Genomic DNA, 21855 nt, shown 5'->3' with positions numbered 1-21855 from the left:
ACTTCAACGGGCAGAGAATTCCAGAGATTCACCACCCTTTGAGTGAAGAAGTTCCTCCTCAACTCCGTTCTAAACCGCCCCCCCTTTATCTTGAGGCTGTGCCCTCTAGTCCTACTGTCCTTTCTGAGCGGGAAGAGCCTCTCCACCTCTATCCTATCCATCCCATTCATCATCTTATACGTTTCAATGAGATCTCCCCTCATTCTTCTAAACTCTAACGAGTACGAGCCTAGTTTATTCACCTCTCCCCATAGCCCAACCCCCTCAACTCCGGTATCAGCCTAGTAAACCTCCTCTGCACTCCCTCCAAGGCCAAAATATCCTTGCATAAGTGCGGCGACCAAAACTGCACACAGTACTCCAGCTGCGGCCTCCCCAGTGCCCTATACAGCTGCAGCAAGACCTCCCTACTTTTATACTCAATCCCCCTCGCTATGAAACAACCCAAACCTTCCCAACCTCTCTTATAACTTAAGTATTCCACTCCAGGCAGCAGCCTGATGAACATCCTCTGCAACCCATCTAGTGCAAACACATCTTTCCTATAATGGGGTGACCAGAATTGCATACATACGCTAGCTGTGGCCTCGCCAAAGTTCTATACAACTCCAACATGACTTCCTTGCTTTTGTAATCTGTGCCTTGATCATTAAAGGCTAGTGTCCCATATGCCTTTTTCACCACCCGAACATGTCCTTTTGCCTTCAAAGATCTGTGGACAAACACACCAAGGTCCCTTTGTTCCACAGAACTTCCTAGTGCCCTGCCTTTCATTGAATACTTCCTTGTCCAATTACTCGTTCTAAAGTATGTCAACTTACACTCTTCAGAGTTAAATTACATCTGCCACTTTTAGCAAGGCCTTTGAGAAGGTATCGCATGGTAGGTTGTTGCATAAGGTTAAATCTTAGTCTGAGGAACTAAATGGATACAAAATTAGCCAGAGGATGATTGTAGAAAGTTGTTTTTCAAACTGGAGGCCTGTGACCAGCGGTGTGCCTCAGGGATCAGTGCTGGGCCCACTGTTATTTGTCATTTATATTAATGATTTGGATGAGAATATAGGAGGCATGGTTAGTAAATTTGCAGATGACACCAAGAGTGGTGGCATTATACTGTGTAGAAGCTTATCTAGGATTGCAACGAGATCTTGATCAATTGGGCCAGTGGGCTGACGAATGGCAGATTAAGTTTAATTTGGATAAATGTAAGGTGATGCATTTTGGTAGATTGAACCAGGGCAGGATTTACTCAGTTAATAGTAGGGCATTAGAGAGAGTTACAGAACAAAGCTCTAGGGGTACGTGTTCATAGCTCCTTGAAAGTGGAGTCACAGGCGGACAGAGTGGTGAAGAAGGCATTCGGCATGCTTGGTTTCACTGGTCAGAACATTGAATACAGGAACTGGGATATCTTGTTGCAGTTGTCAAGATATTGGTAAGGCCACACTTGGAATACTGTGTACAGTTTTGGTCACCCTATTATGGAAAGGATATTATTAAACTTGAAAAAGTGCAGAAAAGTTTTACTAGGATGCTACCAGGACTTGATGGATTGAGTTATAAGGAGAGGCTGGATAGACTGGGACTTTTTTCTCAGGAGCGTAGGAGGCTGAGGGGTGATCTTATAGAGGTCTATAAAATAATGAGGGGCATAGACAAGGTAGATAGTCAATATCTTTTTCCCAAAGGTAGGGGAGTCTAAAACTAGAGGGCATAGGTTTAAGTGGAGAGGGGAGAGATACGTAAGTGTCCAGAAGGGCAATTTTTTCACACAGCGGGTGGTGAGTGTCTAGAACAAGCTGCCAGAGGCAGTAGTAGACGCAGATACAATCTTGTCTTTTAAGAAGCATTTAGACAGTTACATGGGTACAATGGGTATAGAGGGATATGGGCCAAATGCGGGCAATTGGGATTAGCTTAGGGGTTTGAAAAAAGAGCGGCATGGACAGGTTGGGCCGAAGGATTGTAAACCTCTATGACTCTAAGACCATTCAGCCCCTTCAACCATTTTTTATTCATTCATGTGATGTGGTCATCATTGGGAAGGCCAACATTTAGGAACTATTATACCGGTCACTTCAACCACTGTCTGTGACAGTGACACTCTGTGGGCGAAAAAGTTTCTTCTGAATTCCCTGTTGGATTTCTTGCTGACTCTCTTCTATTGAGAAAAGTAAAATGCTGCAGATGCTGGATTCTGAAACAAAGCCAGAAAATGCTGGAAAATCTCAGCAAGCATCTGTGGACACAGTAGGAAGTCTCACAACACCAGGTTAAAGTCTAACAGGTTTATTTGATAGCAGGCGCCACTAGCTTTCGGAGCGCTGCTTCTTTGTAAAGTGAGGGGGCAGGACTCTGAAAGCTAGTGGCGCTTGCCATCAAATAAACCTGTTGGACTTTAACCTGGTGTTGTGAGACTTCTTACTGTGTTTACCACAGTACAACACTGGCATCTCCACATCATGAGCATTTGTGGATGCAGTAAGTAGTGTCACAACACCAGGTTAAAGTCCAACCTAGAATCACGAGTTTTCAGAGGACTGCTCCATCAATAGGTGAATCTGATGAAGAAGCACTTACCTGATGAAGGAGCAGCACTCCGAAAGCTTGTGCTACCAAATAAACCTGTTGATCTTTAACCTGGTGTTGTGAGACTTCTTACTGTGCTTACTCCAGTCCAATGCTGGCATCTCCGCAGCATCTGTGAGAGAATAGAGCCATGTAGATAGGCCAACTAGAGGTGAGGCTATATTGGACTTGGTGCTGGGAAATGAGCCAGACCAGGTGCTAGACTTGGAAGTTGGTGAGCATTTTGGTGATAGTGACCACAATTCGGTTACGTTCACCTTAGTGATGGAAAGGGATAGGCATGAACCTCGGGTCAGTAGTTTTAGCTGGGGGAAGGGTAATTATGAGGCCATTAGGAGAGAATTAGGAAGCATTGGTTGGACTAGGAGATTACAGGGACTAGGAACGTCTGAAATGTGGAGTTTTTTCAAGGAGCAGCTACTGCGGGTCTGTGATAGGTATGTCCCTGTCAGGCAAGGAGGAATTGGTAGGGCTAGGGAACCGTGGTGCACAAAAAAAGTTGATTTGTTGGTTAGGAAGAAGAAGGAGGCTTATGTTCGGATGAGGCTTGAGGGCTCGGGTAGTGCAGTAGAAAGCTTTAGATTGGCTAGGAGGGAGTTGAAGAGGGAGTTAAGAAGGGCTAGAAGAGGGCATGAGATGACTTTGGCTGATAGGATTAAGGAGAATCCTAAGGCGTTCTATAGGTATGTCAAGAACAGAAGGTTGGTTAGGGCAAGATTAGGGCCAGTTACAGACAGTAGGGGGAAGTTGTGTGTGGAACCGGAAGAGATTGGGGAGGCATTGAACCATTATTTCTCTTCGGTGTTCACGCAGGACGATATGAATGTAGCTGAGGAGGTCACTGGGGTGAAGGGGTGTAAAATAGAAAGTATTGCAGTTGATACAGAGGATGTGTTGGATATTCTAGAAGGGTTGAAAATAGATAAGTCCCCTGGTCCAGACGGGATTTACCCTAGGATTCTATGGGAGGCAAGAGAGGTGATTGCAGAGCCACTGGCTCTGATCTTCAGGTCGTCGTTGGTCTCTGGTATAGTACCGGAAGATTGGAGGACAGCGAACGTTGTCCCATTGTTTAAGAAGGGGAACAGAGACTTCCCTGGGAATTATAGACCAGTGAGTCTTACTTCCGTAGTGGGCAAGGTTTTAGAAAGAATTATTAGGGATAGGATTTATAGTTATTTGGAGAGGAATGAATTGATTAGAGATAGTCAGCATGGTTTTGTAGCGGGAAGGTCGTGCCTTACTAACCTTATTGAGTTCTTTGAGAAGGTGACCAAAGAGGTGGATGGGGGTAAGGCAGTAGACGTGGTATATATGGATTTTAGTAAGGCGTTTGATAAGGTTCACCATGGTATGCTTCTGCAGAAAATGCAGATGTATGGGATTGGTGGTAATTTAGGTACTTGGATCAGGAATTGGTTAGCAGATAGGAGACAGAGGGTGGTGGTTGATGGTAATTATTCATCATGGAGTTCGGTTACAAGTGGTGTGCCTCAGGGATCTGTTTTGGGGCCACTGCTGTTTGTAATCTTTATTAATGATCTGGATGAGGGTATAGTTGGGTGGATTAGTAAGTTTGCTGATGACACCAAAGTCGGAGGTGTGGTAGATTGTGAGGAAGGGTGTCGAAGTTTGCAGGGTGACTTGGACAGGTTGCAGAGCTGGGCCACGAGGTGGCGGATGGAGTTTAATGCGGAGAAGTGTGAGGTAATCCATTTCGGTAGGAATAACAGATGTGTTGAGTATAGGGCTAACGGGAGGACTTTGAATAGAGTGGAGGAGCAGAGGGATCTAGGTGTATGTGTACATAGATCCCTGAAAGTTGGGAATCAAGTAGATAAGGTTGTTAAGAAGGCGTACGGTGTCTTGGCGTTTATTGGTAGGGGGATTGAATTTAGGAGTCGCAGCGTCATGTTGCAACTGTACACAACTCTGGTGCGGCCGCACTTGGAGTACTGCGTGCAGTTCTGGTCCCCACATTACAGGAAGGATGTGGAGGCTTTGGAGAGGGTGCAGAGGAGGTTTACCAGGATGTTGCCTGGTATGGAGGGGAGGTCCTATGAGGAGAGACTGAGGGATTTGGGGTTGTTTTCACTGGAAAGAAGGCGGCTAAGAGGGGATCTAATAGAAACATATAAGATGATTAGAGGTTTAGATAGGGTGGATGGTGATAGCCTGTTTCCTTGGATGGAGAAAGCTAGCACGAGGGGGCATGGCTTTAAATTAAGGGGGGGTAGTTATAGGACGGATGTCAGGGGCAGGTTCTTTACCCAGAGGGTGGTGAGGGATTGGAATGCCCTGCCTGCTGCAGTTGTAAATGCGCCTAGTTTGGGGGCGTTTAAGAGATTGGTGGATAGGTTTATGGACGAAAAGGGATTGGTTTAGATTAGTGGGTCAATGTTTTTTTTTAAAATAAGACTGGTCGGCGCAACATTGTGGGCCGAAGGGCCTGTTCCGCGCTGTAATGTTCTATGTTCTATGTTTCCAGTCTGGCTCTGACGGAGGGTCACCCAGCCTCAAACCTCTAATTATGCTCTTCCCCACAGATGGAAACATCCACTATATCAGAACATCTCATAAATTTAAGAACATAGAACATAGAACACTACAGCACAAAGAACTTCTGTAAAGTTACCCCCTGCAGTCCTTCCCCTCCCAAACCCCCCCATCACCTCCATCATTTTATCAAGAGAAAAGAGACCCACTGTGTCAGTTATTTCCTAAGATGTACACCCACACATATCAGATTGACAGGGTATCAACCTAGTCAATCTTCTCTACAGCTTCTCTTGTAGCCCTATATCCTTTGATATGGTGACCAGAACTACATGCAGTACTCTCTAAGTGTGGTCCAGCCAAAGCTGGATGTAGGTTTAGCAGAACTTCCCAGCTTTTCAATTCACCCAACATGTTGATTTACATGTTTCCATATATTTCTTTTAACTCCTAACTGGCTGATTAAATGATTGATCGCTGCAACTATGTTCTTAAACAAAACTTTTCCAGCTCCTCTTTAAAAGGGAATTAATCAGCAAGGCTGACTACTTTTAATAGGATCATCCCACAGATCCACAACACTACAATAATTCCTGGTAATACCTCACTTCACTTAAAGAATGTAATTCCGACATTCATTTCCTCCAGTTCTGCAATATCAGTTGACATAATTGATGGCTGTGATTGGCTTGAGGGTCTGAATCACTTTTTCCTGTTTTCAATCTTCAGACATTTTTCTTCATGAGTTACAGTCCGTATGGATTAATCTTTGCCATTTTTCTCTAAGATTCCAGCAGTGTTGTTTTGAAGCAGTTTTTCCAAAAAATAGAAACAATATTAGAAACAAAATTTCCAAAATGGAAAATAATCTGTCTTGACTTATTACGTTTCCTGAGCTCTCATTTTTTATTAGTTTATTCCATAAATGATTGTGTCACTTTTAAATGCACAGTTCATAATCACAAACTCTTTAACTTTCCATTGTATTTGTTTTTCCATTGTGCGTCACCTTACAGTTCTCTAGACTAAAATTCCATTAATCATTTCTTAGTGCAACCAGTTACTTTAGCAGATTTTTAAAAGAATGTCAGTAATCCTTATACCAGATCTAGAGCAGAACTCTGTAGAATTTCACTAGCTACCATCTGCACAATGAAGCTCTTTCCACTTTTTCTTTTCACTTTCTAATTCCAAACCAATTTTAGTCCAAAAAGTTAATTTGCCAATGATTTCCTGCAGATTAATCTTCTTTAAAAGTTACACATGTGGAGTTATCAAGTGCCTCCTCATGAATCAAAGTAGATTGTAAATTTGGTCCACTCGATTTATGAGAATAACACATTACTTCTGTGTCCATTGCTCCTTCTGGTAATTGCACTGTGACTGGACAGCTATATCAGCTCTGCAAGCTTATTTTCCTCACTATAGTTCTTGAGTTCACGATCATTTTCTTTTGCTCAGGGTTTATCCTTCAGTTTTCAGGTGTAGCCAGTGATTACACTTCTAGAAATAGAGACCATTTCCTCTCCAATTCCTTTTGTGGTTGTCAGGTACATACCATTGGTCTGGCTACCCTATAATTCATTATATAAACAGGAGTAGGCCATTTGTCTCCCCAAGCCTGTTCCATCATTCGATAAGATCATGGCTGATCTCATTGTGGCTTTAACTCCACTTTGACAAGGGAATCATAACCCTGGGCTCTCTTGTCAATCCAAAATCTGTCTAACACGGCTTTGAATACATTCAGTGACCCAGCCAGTGCTCTCTGTGGAATGAATTCTAAACACTTAGCATCCTCTGAAAGAAGAAATTCTTCCTCATCTTAGTCTTAAATGGGAGATCCATTATTTCCAAACTGTGTCCCAAGTTCTGAATTATCCCATGAGGGGAACTTCCTCAACCAAGACTGTACTCAGCACTCCAGGTGTAGTCTCTCCAATGCTCTGAACTTGAAACAAAACTTCCCTACTTTATTATAATTCGCGTTCAATTATTTCAACAGTAGATATTTCAGAATCAGCTTCAGAATGGAGATGTTTCTGTTTAGGCAAGGTGCAAATGTTGACTAAACTGTGTTTTCACATGCAGAAGATGCACCACAGTGAACTTATTGTTAGTAACAAATATAACTTGAATTGGGAAGTGCCTACAAGTCAATTACTCAATAAATAGTAGTAGCAGTGATGAAGGCATTTGAACCATTAATAGCAGCTTGTGTTGCTAGGTTTTGTAAGGGAATACATGGGTTACTTTTGGCATAACCATTGTAATCATTGGTCTGTCTTATGACTGGAAACATAAGAAGAAAAGAGAAATACTTGAAGGAATTGGGAAAAAAAGAAAACAAAAGAAAAGTCAGGAGAATGGGAATGAGAAAAATATCAGTCATGATTGAATGGCGGAGCAGACTTGATAGGCCGAGTGGCCGAATTCTGCTTCTATGTCTCATGGTCTCATGGTCTTGAGTGGTGTATTAGATTGAGCACCAGTCTGTCACCTTTGGATTTTAGTTTCAAAGATGACCCTGACTGACAGTATGAATGTCTGCCAACTGTTAGAGTTGAATGAGAAATTAATTTGAGTAATCAGCTACCGCCGCTGTCCTTTCTCACATAAACTCCCATTTCCCTGTCATCCCATCTCTTATTTTGGGTTCTTGGGTACATAATATCCCAATTTTAAAATTGTCATCCTTGCTTCCATCATGGCCTCATCTCTCCCTATCTCTGCAGTCTCCTTCAGCTCCACAAGCCTCCAAGATATCTGTGCTCCTCTAATTCTGGCCTCTTGAGCACCCTTGACTTTAATCACTCCATCATTAATGGCCACGCCTTCAACTGCAATCCACTCTAGAATTTCCTTCCTAAATTTCTCCATCTCTCTAACTCATTTTCTTCCTTTAAGAGGCTCCTTAAAACCTAGTTTTTAAATCTTTTGTTACCTGTCCTTATGTGGCTTGGGGTTATATTTTGTTTTATAATTTCCCCGTGAGTCACCTTGGGATGGTTTATTACATTAAAGGTGCTATGTAAGTATTTTGCTGTTGTTTCTTGGTTGCTTCATACATTTTCCTTTTCCCAGCACTGAAATCTCTTACTTTGCTGAGTAGATTCAAAACAACTGGGATCATTATTGCTGTTTTGTTAACTTCACGGTGACACTGAAGTAAAGTTCCTGCTCCTAAGGTTGATGGCATTGAAACTGAACCCCTGAACTATAACCTGCAATGGTTCACCTTCACTATCAATCTCATCATCACCTTTTATTCAGACGTTCTACATCTTTATGTCACTCCTGCCCAGTGGCCACTTTAAGGACATTTCAACATGTCTTTAAAAAGTCAAGACACCGAGAAGAAGAGTGTTAAATCACTCAGTTGCAGCGAGAGCAAGTTGCTTCATAATTGTAGCATTTGCTAAAACATTGATTGATGTCTTTAAAGGAAACTCATTAAATAAGCACCTTTACTAATAAAACCAATCATTATCCATGATAGATGTGGGTCTTTGCCTCCAGTGGTCAGACAATGAATGGGTGAATCATGAGAAATACATGGAACGTGGAACCAGACCAATAACCAGTCCTCTTAGTGTTTATTCTCCACACACCACTGATTGTGTTAAATATGCAATATCACTTCACTATATTTGAAAGTTTCAATTGTATTATTCAAGTCACTATCTTCCAAGTAGTAAAATTTGGAGTTTGGAGTAGGATGTGGAAATATTGTCATTCAGTGTGAGGTAATTAAGAATCAGACCCCAACTTGCAAAACATTCAAATTCCAAATGTGAAATGATTGTTTCCCTTCATTGCAATTACACGTAGGACCAGTAAACAAGAGGAAATATTCATTACAAGTACATTGCCTTCTTCTATCTTTTTATCTCATTTTATGTTCCTTTCAATCTTCATACCATTGTGGAGTGCTGCAGATAATCAAGTAAAGTTCCCCTGAAGGATTTGTTCTGATCCTTGTGAGGCCAATAACTTTTAAACAGAGAAAAATTTCAAAATGACTAATGGAAATAAACCAGTGGACAAGATCTCACTTTTTAAGACTTTTACTGTAACAAACTAAAATCAACATAATTAACAGGCATAATTAACAGCATAATTAACTAATGCACCAAACTAAAGAAAAAGGTAATTTTTGCATTCACTATCTAGCACAGAAAAAATATATCTTAAACGTTTTCACACAACTCCACACTTCTGCTCAATACCTCATTTGCAGGAGAGTCCCTCACTAACTCCCAGTTCGCCAGCAGAGGTTCACTTCTCCACTTTCCTTTGATAATCATTGCAGTGACCCTAAGTTTATCCAAATATGATTATAACCAGCAAGGCACAACCTGGCAACTCTCCATGCCTTCAGTTTCAAGAGTCCCATCTGTTCTGTTCCCTTTACTTTGAACAGAAACCATACTCTCAATTGTATCCTGTCTGCATTTGGGAAGTGAGTGCACAGCAAGGGGAACATCGCAAGATCTGGCCATGCTGACTGTCTCCACCAGTGCCACTCCCGTGGGCTCCAAGGGCTTCCTGTCCAAGAAAGGCTCCAAGAAGACGGCTCCTTAACATAAAAAGAGTTCCTCCCTGCTCTTCCACACTAATATCCTGTATTTCTGTGTCTCCAGCTGTCCTTTTGAGATACTGTGAAAATGGGGTTAAAACTGTTGTCCCACCCCAATGGGTTTCTCTCCCTATGGAAACCGAATCACTTAGATATGCCTCTGAGCTCAAGTGTTTACCTTGAACTCTCTGTCTTGGTTTGGATTTATATTAAAGTACATTTCAAAACATAACTGTCTTGTAAATGTGCTGATGACACATTTAAAACTTCTGAACTCCCTTCACTAATCAGTTACTATCTCTTGTTTGTAATGTCCAGATCTTATAGGATTCTGCAGCTCCACCCTCCCTTACCACCTCCTCCCTCTTAATAAATCCTCCATCCCTATGTTAGTCTCCTAATCTCACGCTCCATTGCCCTCTCTACCCCTCTTCTATCCCACTCCTGCTCCATTCCATTCTCTAGCCACTCTTCTAGTCTTGCCACAATTACCCTGTACTCATTGGAGTTTAGAAAGATGAGGGGAGGATCTTATTGAAACTTACAGGATACTACAAGGCCTGGATAGAGTGGATGTGGAGAGGATGTTTCCATTAGTAGGAAAAACTAGAACCAGAAGGCACAACCTCAGGCTAAAGGGACGATCCTTTAAAATAGAGATGAGAAGGAATTCCTTCAGCCAGAGAGTGGGGAATCTGTGGAACTCTTTGCTGCAGAAGGCTGTCATCGAGTGTCTTTAAGAGAGATAGATAGGTTCTTGATGAATAAGGGGATCAGGGGTTATGGGGAAAAGGCAGGAGAATGGGGATGAGAAAAATATCAGCCATGAATGAATGGCAGAGCAGATTCGATAGGCCGAGTAGCCTAACTCTGCTCCTATGTTTTATGGTCTTATATCTGACTCCTCTCTCTGCTTCACCTCGATTGCCTGCTCTAGCCCCTCTCCTGCCTCACCCCTAATGTCCACTCTATCTCCTCTCCTGACCTTCCCTCCTGCATAAGACCAGAAGTGGGAATGTTAGCTGATAATTTCACAATGTTCAGCATCATTCATGGGATTAGATGGGCAAGTCAGGGCCTTTCATGTGTCGGTGCAGACTTGATGGACCAAAGAACCTCTTCTGCAATGTAGTATTCTGTGATTCGTAACACCTCAGATTCTGAAGCAGTCCATTCTATATACAACAAGAGCTGGACAACATTCAGGCTTGGTCTGACAGGTGACAAGTAACATTCATGCCACACAAATGCCAAGCAATGATCACCCCCAAAGAGATGGAATTTAACGATCTCTTCATGGTATTCAATATTACCATCACTGAATTCCCCACTATCAACAACCTGGAGGTTACCAGTGACCACAAGCTGAATTAGACAAACCAGATAAATAATGTTATATTGCTACATCAATAGATGAAATAACATTACTGTCTACCTTCATCATTGACTCCCTCTATCACCAATGTGCAGTGGCAGCAGTGTGTACAATCTACAAAATGCACTGCAGCAACTCACAATGTTCCTTCAACAACACCTTTCAAATCCATGACCTCTACCATCTAAAAACACAAGGGCAGCAGATGCACGGATACACCACCACCTACAAATTCCCCACCAAGTCACTTACCTTACTGACTTGGAAACATATCGCTGTTCCTTCACTGTCGCTGGGGAAAATCCTGGAACTTCCTTCCTAACAGCACTGTGGGTGTATGTACACCACATAGACTGAAGTGGTTCAAGAAGGTAGCAAGGGCATTGAGAAATGGGCATGAATGTTGGCCTGGGCAGCGATGCCCACACATCCTGTGCAAGAATGAAAAAAAGCAAGCGCTTAACATTCTCCCACTTCAATGCCTGAACTGCCCATGTAGCCAGGAACTAGAGGGGAGGTTTATTCATGTTCTGATCTGTACACCCTTTAAGCATCGCACTGCAGTCTCACTGTAGCTAGACTTTACTAATGTGTTTAAGCTCCGCAACCCCTACATGACATTGTGAAAATCATCCAGCTGTTTTTTCTGACAGCGTGGTAAGACCTGGAGAGAAACCCGACCTGTTTCTCTGGAGTGAAACACACCATTTTTCTCACCAGGACCAGCACTCTGCCAAATTCAGGTAAGGTCGCTCTCATTGTCATTTAAATGAGAAAAACATTTCCCACTCAGCTCTTTTCCCTTTCATAAACTTCCGTATCAATTTGATACTATAATCATGCAAAGTTATTCCAACTTTTATCTGAGATTCTTAACACCAAGCTGCAAACTGATGCATCTCATAACTCCTGCAATATGGCCCTAACCTCAGAATATGTTAGGATTTAAACCTCTGGCTAAAGAGTTTTCCAGTAGATATTTTAGTTTCAATGATCCACTGAAGATGTTAAAAGCTGTTATCACAACTTTGTTAATTCTAGAAGATTGCAATATCTACCAACATATTTTTGAGTAATCTGGGAGATGTCATAGTGCAAATGTGAATCAATCCCAGTCAGTGTATGTTATTCAAAAAGTTTGCTGATAGCATTATTGCATAGCCTTGCTGCAACATTAAACAGTGAAAATAAATGTTACAATTGGATTATAAAACAACCACACAAACATGTTATTTCTCCAATCATTCGCAGGCTTTCAGATTTTGATGCTTATTTTTGAGGTAGGTTCTAAGTGGAAGGAAGCGTCATGAAGGCAGCTGCTGAATGTAGATGATGGAAGGTGCAGTTGCCAGTGATAAGAAGATAGGAAAGGGGAAGTAAAAATATTTAAAATGCTTCTGTAATTTCAAATTCTGATCTTGGCTGTAGACAGCTAAGTCCCTTCAGTGGCCCCTGATTACAATTACAGTCATTGCAGCTATAAGAGATGGAACACAGCATTCTTTGACCTGATGAAGAGGTTATGCCTGGAAGTATGTAGTCACAGTTACTCTTGATGTCCCTACATATTAATCACTATTAACTTAGACATTTTGTAGAGAGAGCATAATGTACTTTAATGACTCTATTATTGTGTCAATTTCTAAATGTTATTATGATCTGACCTTCATTATATGATGATAATAAATTCTATTTAGCAGAGAGACTTATTGTAAAGGTTTAAAAATGTTAAATATGTCTTTACTCAGCAGAGATAAATATCTGATGTATTCCAGATGTAAAACATGATTGGAATGATAAATGTCCTGAAAATGAACAGCAACCTCACAAATAAAACAAAACACAGTTACTCATTGGAATATTTGTTTTACAGTTTGACTCTTGAACTATTAGACGTTTATTCCGGGAATAGCTGAAGTGTTTCACTCACTGATAGGGTTAGTGAGCAAACAAATAAACTCATTGATTTAATGTAACATCAAAGTATCCAGCTATCTCTCCACTTCCAGTATGTGTTCTGTCTCTAACTGTTGTTGCATCTGATTCTCTATTCCTTACTGTGTTTGCCTAACACCAGTGAAAAGCATAGAACCATAGAAACATTACAACGCAGAGGGAGGCCATTCACCCAATCTTGTCCATGCTAGCCCAAGGACACCCAGATGCTCTTTTTAATCCCACCTTCCTGCATCTAGAAAATGGGAATATTATTTCACACCCTCTATCAAAACATCTGCTCACATTTAGTGAGAAGTTAATTTCACTGATTCTCTCTTTTAAAACATCTTCTAACATTGATTCTGTCCCTGTGTGTGTGTGGTTATTGCAGCTAAGGTGAGTAAGTTCCATTTAATAGCTGACCCAAGTGAGGTTTGAATTCATTCGCTGCACAAGATTTTCATCTTAATTTATATCCACCCTTCTTCTACATGCTGAGCAGTCTCGCCAGTCACCATGCTATTCTGGCATGTCTGTGGCCAGTTTCAGCTGGCACCTAACTCTGATGACAAAAATAAAGCAACACTGTGTCATCCATCTGATGTACACGGCAGGACAAAGTGGTTAGGATAATCATTGCCAGAGCATGTCTCAGCACTCGGGTGCGCTGACGTCCACTGATTATTCATACTGCAAAAATTCTGTAACCGAGATTTGTACACACACTGAACAAACAGCTTTATCTTGGACTGCCTTTATCATCGTGCCTTACTCTTGAACTGGGACAGGGAAAGGGTTCATGTGCTGGCCATGGTTAATGACTGACTTCAGATCACTCGGTGATGTGGTTATGTTACTGTAGATAGCAGGACAGTGACTCGCCTCAGTGGCACTTATTCTACAAAATGTCTAGGTCAGTTTTGTCAGTAATTACAATCCTAAACATGCTGGAGCATCTAAAAATAAAAACTGCTTCTGGACTCATGACTGAAATTAAAATAAAAACAGTAACCTCCTCTGATTGGCAGTTGCTGATTGTAAACCAGATGCACAGTTGAGCAGGATTATACAATCAATGTATGTATTAATTGTGTTGAGTGTTAGAACTTTATTCTCAATGTATTTTATTTAAGATCTATTTTGATAATTGGAGTAGTCCTAGAATATATTTAGACTGTTCTTGTCCAAAGTAGCAGCCCATCTGTAATAAGTTCACGTAGGCAGAAGTCCCTTCACCAGAAATTCAGCAGTAATATACAGAGTGCTGTCAGTCTACCTTCCAGGAGTGCCAGAGGAACTGACACTCCGGGTTATATACAAAGTAAAATCTCCCTGATCGGCCTATCAATTGGCCCCTTAATCAGGGAGTTCATATTCCAATAAGCCAACTTCATTGCACCATTCATCTCCCACACCCTTCTCAATATGATACCAATGACAGTCTGGTTCAACCTGTCAAGTCCCAAAAATGCATCAGTGCCAAACAGTGAACAAAGAATGAGAGTTTTAAACCATTGTAGCCCAGGTCAGGTAATGATGGGGTTATTGCTGAATCAGTTCCTGAAATATATGGTCACTTTTCTGCTGCCAGTCCATACATTTTTTATCTCCACAACTCACCCTGGTGAGCTTGGAGTTTAACACCATAAACATTAAGTTACAGCTGGAACATTAGTCCAATACCATAAACATTAATTTCCTGGAGCCATTGTATAAACACACTTCTTCCACACATTGCTATATTCTAACTGTATGATTATGTCATACACCAGAACAGCCAGGCCATGTTTCCCTGGAATACTGGGAATTTGTAATTGGTTTTTCTAATTGGTTTTTAGATACTTTTGCTTCACAACTGATAGTTAATCATAAAAAAATTGAATAATTTTTAGGTTTATCTTTATTCAGCACTTCCTCAAAAGCTAATTAGTTGATCTTTCTCTGACTGTAACACTCTGCATTCTCTCGTTTCCTTCTCTATGAAAGTATGCTTTGGCTGTATAGCACGCAAGAAACAAGACTTTTCAGTATATGTTAATACATGTGACAATAAATCAAATCAAATAAATAATCGATTACTCTCTCCTTCACAATGGCATACTCCCCCTTGAATCTCCATTCCATTCCATGGCCACTTGGTAATCTCATTTAGCAAAATTTATTCACCAATTCTCAATTTGGGTTCCTTATTTCATCTCTTCCACAGGATTCCAGCATCACTGACAGGGACAGCATTTGTTGCTCATCCCTAATTGCCCTTGAGAACATGATGGTGAGCCACCTCTTTGAATCACTGTGCTCTATCTGGTTTTGGTACACCCACACAGCTGTTAGGGAGGAAGAACATAAGAAATAGGAGCAGGAGTAGGCCATCTAGCCCTTCGAGCCTGCCCCGCCATTCAATAAGATCATGGCTGATCTGTCGTGGCTCAGTTCCACATTCCCGCCCTCTCCCCATAACCCGTAATCCCCTCTCTTATCAAAAACCCATCAACCCGCGTCTTAAAAATATTTAGTGAGGTAGCCTCCACCACTTCAACGGGCAGAGAATTCCAGAGATTCACCACCCTTTGAGTGAAGAAGTTCCTCCTCAACTCCATTCTAAACCGCCCCCCCCCTTTATCTTGAGGCTGTGCCCCCTAGTCCTACTATCCTTTCTGAGCGGGAAGAGTCTCTCCACCTCTATCCTATCCATCCCATTCATCATCTTATACGTCTCAATGAGATCTCCCCTCATTCTTCTAAACTCTAACGAGTACAAGCCTAATTTATTCAGCCTCTCCTCATAGCTCAACCCCCTCAACTCCGGCATCATCCTAGTAAACCTCCTCTGCACTCCCTCCAAGGCCAAAATATCCTTGCGTAAGTACGGCGCCCAAAACTGAACACAGTACTCCAGCTGCGGCCTCACCAATGCCCTATACAGCCGCAGCAAGACCTCCCTACTTTTATATTCAATCCCCCGCGCTATGAAGGCCAGCATCCCATTCGCCTTCCTGACCACCTGCTGCACCTGCAAGCTGGGTTTTTGCGACTCATGCACAAGGACCCCGAGGCCCCTCTGCACCGTCGCCTGCTGCAGTTTTTCTCCACGTAAGCAATAATCCTTCCTACCATTATTCCTACCAAAGTGGACCACCTCGCACTTGCCAATATTAAATTCCATTTGCCATTTCCTGGCCCATTCACCCAGCCTATCTAGATCCTTCTGCAGACTCTCCACACCCTCCGCACAATTTGCCTTTCCTCCAATCTTGGTGTCATCAGCAAATTTCGACACCCTACACTCGGTTCCCTCCTCCAGATCATCTATATAAATGGTAAATAGCTGAGGCCCCAGCACCGACCCCTGGGGCACTCCACTAGTCACCAACCGCCAATCCGAATAGCACCCATTGACCCCCACTCTCAGCCTCCTATTTGACAACCAATCCTCTATCCACGCTAACACCCTACCCCCAACTCCATGTCCCCTGACCTTCTGCAATAACCTCTTGTGAGGTACCTTGTCAAACGCCTTCTGAAAATCAAGAAAGACCACATCCACCGGCTCTCCTCTATCCACCGCCCTAGACACATCCTCATAGAACTCCAGTAAATTTGTCAGACACGACTTCCCTTCAATGAAACCGTGCTGCGTCTGCTCTATCAAGCAGTTCCCCTCAAGATGCCTCGCTATTTCCTCCTTGATGACGGATTCTAACATTTTACCTACAACAGACGTTAAACTAACCGGCCTATAATTCCCTGCCTTTTGCCTGGCACCCTTCTTAAACAACGGCGTAACATTAGCCGTTTTCCAATCTTCCGGCACTTCCCCGGAATCCAGCGACGTCTGGAAAATAACCACCAAGGCATCCACTATCACCTCCGCCATTTCTTTCAGAACCCTCGGATGCATTCCATCCGGTCCTGGGGACTTGTCCACAATCAGCCCCCTCCAGTCTGTCGAGCACCGCCTCTCTAGTAACAGTAATGTCATCGAGACCCTCCAGTCCTACCACCTTTCCATCTCTAACACCCGGCAAATTATTCACGTCCTCCTCTGTGAAGACCGAAACAAAAAAGTTGTTCAAGACCTCAGGCATATCCCCATCCCCTACCAGTAAGTCCCCCTTCTCATCCTCTAAGGGACCAACGTTCACCCTAGTCAGCCTCTTCCTTTTTATATACTTATAAAAACTCTTGCTATCCTTTTTTATATTAAGCGCTAGCCCAGCTTCATAGTTTCTCCTACCCTTCTTTATCAACTTCTTTGTCAATCTTTGTTGATCTAAATTCCCCCCCCTTATCTTGAGGCTGTGCCCTGTAGTCCTGCTATCTTTTCTAAGCGGGAAGAAACTCTCTACCTCTACCCTATCCATCCCTTTCAATATCTTGTACGTCTCTATAAGATCCCCCCTCAGCTTTCTAAGAAGGAAGAATCCATTAGAATCACTTAGTCCCTTGCCTCAGCGCAGCTTCGATCGGGACATGGATACACAAACAAAGTAGAAGGGGGAGCGGGAGTACAATGTCCTGAAAGTCATAGAATCCCTACAGTCCCTCAATCCATGGAGTCTGCACTGGGCGTCTGACAGATCCACATATTTACTGGCTAATCCCCCTAACATATACATCTTGGGATACTAAGAGACAATTTAGCTTGATCAAGCCATGTAAACTGCATATCTTTAGACTGTGGGAGGAAACCAGATCACCCAGGCGAAACCCACACAGACATGGGGGCAATGTGCAAAGTCCACACAGACAATATTCAGCAGGCTGTGCCACCAAATAGATTTGCTGTCAATCTCTTCTGGTTATTTGTTCATGAGCATTGCTGATAAGGCCAGCATTTATTGCCCATCCCTACTTGCTCTTGAGAAGATGGGACTGATCCACCTTCTTAAACTGTTGCAGTCCATGTGGTAAATATTCTCCTATGGTGCTGTTAGTTAGAGTGCTTCAGGATTTTGACCCAGTGATAATGAGAGTACAGTGATATATTTTCAACTCAAAATAGTGTGTGGCTTGGAGGTGAACTTGCAGTTGGTGGTGTTCCTGTGTATCTGCCATCCTTGTCCCTCAGGTGGTGGAGGTTGTGAATTTTGGATTTGCTTGTTGAAGAAGCCTTGGCAAGTAATTTGAGGTCACCTGCTCCTAGTGATTGGATATTGTCAGAACCATCGTAACAGTACTCTCCAATTGTACCTGACCATGGCAAAGTAGATGTTCCTTGCTGCCTCCACTTCACCCAAGATGCTGTTCTCTCTGCTACAAGGTGACCTGTAGACAACGTTTTGCAAAAGGAAATTCTTTCACCAGAAGCAAAATGTAATGACTAAGGAAGCCCAACAGAAAGGAACATAGTTTATTACAGAATGCAAAGTAAAACCAGTACCATTGTTCCTGAGACTCGGACTACAGTTCAGCCTGCCTTATAAAAGGCCCAGATAATGAGTTTCAACTGAGCCATTGCCTGTTACCAGGGGGACTCGTACTCAACAAGGCAGATCAATCAGTGATCCCTCATTGACCTTGTGGGGGATATCACACAAAGATTACAACACTGCCAAACTCTGATCTGCAAAATCTTTCCAAGCAACAAAGCTACATTAGGAAGTCTGTAGCACATATATTTATTTAACATATGTATAAAATAAGCCTACTGCATTTTGCCGTGAAGAATAGCTGCTTCTGCCTCTTTCTGTGCAATGTTTTTGCAATTTGTAATATCCAGATATATCAAGAATGTGTTAATGATACTCACTTCACAGTCAACTGACTTTAGCCACCTCTGCTTAAATAAGAATCGCTGATTACAGTGTTCCTGTCATGCCCTAATTTTTAACATTTCAATGATGTCATTCCTACATATCGATAGCTACATTCACACTTGCCTCAGTGTGTGTGATAGCCCAGATACACTGGAAAATGTAAGATAAAAGATTTAAAATTACAAAAGAAGTAAATGTTAAATTTGTAAATAGTAAAACAATATTTCAAAATAGTTGATAAATATTTCAGTGGATTGATAAGGCCATCCCAGGGATAAGGTATATCCTAAAAATAACAGGAACTGACATTTGTGCAAGAATTTGTTATATCATTATCCCAAAGACACAGAGAAGCAAAACCTTCTCCTGGTGTTTGGAAACTCGAGATATTGAAAGCAGGAAATTGTCATGAATTAATCTTTTAGAGTTTTGTGGTAGTTTTAAGTGTCTTGATAATTATGAATGCAGCCCCCAACTTTTTTGTTTTCTGCAAATTTTCTTCTAATTCTCAACTCAATGTCTCCTCTCTCTCACACACATCTCCCTGTCTCCCTGTGACCCCTGAACAGTCGCTTAAGCATGAGAAGGCTGGGATTCAATGCTGTTCAACTTTGTAGCAAGTAGCTTGTCTGTGCAGATTGCAGCATATTAAATGTAGCATTTGTTAACTTTAATTATGAAATTTCATGTTACCAAGTATTTACAGCACACAAACAGACCAGTGAGGACAATGGGTTTACACTGGTGTTTATGTTCCACCTGAGTCTCCTCTCACCTTCTTTATCTAATCCCATCAACATATCTTTCTATTCCCTTTCTCACTTTGTGCTTTTTTAAGTTCTCCTTAAATGTATTCACTGTGCGCTGCAATAGTAAGTTCCAGAATCTAACCACTCTCTGCAGGTAAACAGGTTTCTTCTGAACTTCCCAGTGGATTTATTAATGACCGTCTTGTATCTTTGGCCCCCTCGTTCTGGCCTTGCCATGTCTACCCCACTGCAAATTTTCATAATCTTAAATACCTCTTACAGCTCTTCTCTTTATCTTAGTTTTTAGAGAAAAGAACCTCACTTGGTTCAGTCTTTCCAGAAAGGTATATATAACCAAAATGCATCACCTTGCATTTGTCTAAATTAAATTCCATCTGCCATTCGTCAGCCCACTGGCTCAGCTGATCAAGATCGCGTTGCAATTGGAGATAACCTTCTTCATTGTCCACTATATCACCAATCTTGGTGTCATCTGCAATCTTATTAAGATCTGGTCTTTAACAATCTTTATATTGTATTATATTTCTGTTTGCAAAGAACATGGTCCTGTGTATTAATGTGCAGCATCTGGTACACACAAATGTGCCACACTGTGAGACCGACTGACAATTGTCCTGATGAGTGCCGGACAAAAAGTTTTGACAAAATGTATTTTTTTAGCAATAATCAAATTCTGCATTACTATATGAAAAGATGTTCATTAACTAGCTGAAAACAGTGAATTAATTGGCTTAAGTTTCTCTCAAGGGAATTTAAAATTAATTTAGATATTAATAATTATGTTTAAATAACACCATCACCGGAACAAGCACTAATGGATTATTAATATTAGCAAAGCATATATTGAATAGTTCATAGAACGATAGAACCATAGAAGATTACAGCTCAGAAACAGGCCTTTTGGCCCTTCTTGTCTGTGCCGAACCATGTTTCTGCCTAGTCCCACTTACCTGCACTTGGACCATATCCCTCCACACCCCCTCTCATCCATGAGCCTGTCCAAGTTTTCCTTAAATGCTAAAAGTGACCCTGCATTTACCACTTTAACCGGCAGCTCATTCCACACTCCCACCACTCTCTGCGTGAAGAAGACCCCCTAATATTCCCTTTAAACTTTTCTCCTTTCACCCTTAACCCACGCCCTCTGGTTTTTTTTCTCCCCTAGCCTCAGTGGAAAAAGCCTGCTTGCATATGTACACAAGATGCAAAGTAAGGACTGAGCAAAGCTATAACTACTTTATTGGGTTTTGCAATGATTCCGTCTTTCCATTTTATAATCTCAAGAATTATGATATGATTAATAGTAATATTAAAATATCTTCTAGAACAAATGGGATTTCTTTCATTTAAAAAATATTATTTCATGAACTAAGGGAGGAAGGAAGAAACCAGGGAACTAGATGCCAGTCAGCCTAACATTAGTGGTAGGAAAGTTATTGGAGACCATAGTTACGATCTTGATTGGGACCAGTAACATTTTTTACTAAAATTTACTATTTACTAAAAGAATGAAAGCACAAGATTCCACTGTTTGAAATATAGGAATGTTCACTGTACAAGAGTCAACATGGCAAATGCTAAGTACTATATATTCTAACATTTAAATTAACACAAATTAAACATGAATTAACAGGAAAACTGTGGTTGAATATATACTATAAAATGAACACTAAGTGGCAGATGAAACACACAGCTAACCAGAGTTCCATGGGCACATCTTCACCACAAATGGAACATACCTGCAGAATTTGCTCAACTCAGTCTGGATAGGATAGATCCACCAATGTTATCCTCCATTAACAGAAACAGAAAGTAGAACTTTCCTTATTTTTAGCCTCTAGGCTCTGTGTTCTCTAACTGCCATGATGTGGATGTGCCAGCATTGGACTGGGGTAAACACAGTAAAAAGTCTGACAACACCAGGTTTTAGTCCAACCGATTTATTTGATAGTAAACTCACAAGCTTTTGAGGGGACTGCCTCTTCGTCAGGTGAATGGAGAGTTCTGGCCTCAGATAGAGCATATAAAGCACAGACAGTGTAGCGATTACTGATTAGAATGCGAATCTTTACACCTAACCTGCTGTTCAAGTCCTAAAGTGACCGACAATGTGTGTGGAAGGAGCACTGATCACAGGTTAAAGAGATGTGTATTGTCTCCAGACAGCACAGTGAGTGAGGTTTTGCAAACCCAGGCAAGTCACGGGGGTTACAGATAGACCACAACACCACGCAACCCTGCCACAGCGACCTCTGCAAGACATGCCGGATCATTGACACGGATATCATCATCACACGTGAGAACACCATCCACCAGGTACACGGTAAATACTCTTGCAACTCGGCCA

At 41.8% G+C, this 21855-nt stretch overlaps 1 long non-coding RNA gene across 1 annotated transcript in view; it reads right to left on the bottom strand.

Moving 5' to 3' along the window:
• Positions 1-5854: 5854 nt before the first annotated feature.
• Positions 5855-21855, bottom strand: part of LOC145350511 (uncharacterized) — a 30109-nt gene continuing 14108 nt past the window's right edge. Inside the window, exons 2-3 of the long non-coding RNA XR_013888215.1 lie at positions 11294-11472; positions 5855-5869 (exon numbers count right to left, since the gene is read on the bottom strand). This is a non-coding gene — a long non-coding RNA (uncharacterized LOC145350511). The remainder of the gene's footprint in view (positions 5870-11293; positions 11473-21855) is intronic.

The sequence above is a fragment of the Carcharhinus amblyrhynchos genome, chromosome 12 (assembly GCF_965287045.1).
Source record: "Carcharhinus amblyrhynchos chromosome 12, sCarAmb.v2.hapA, whole genome shotgun sequence".
In the NCBI taxonomy this organism is placed as follows: domain Eukaryota; kingdom Metazoa; phylum Chordata; class Chondrichthyes; order Carcharhiniformes; family Carcharhinidae; genus Carcharhinus; species Carcharhinus amblyrhynchos.
The sequence above is the reverse complement of the archived record's forward strand: the minus strand, read 5'-3'. Positions and strand labels throughout refer to the sequence as shown.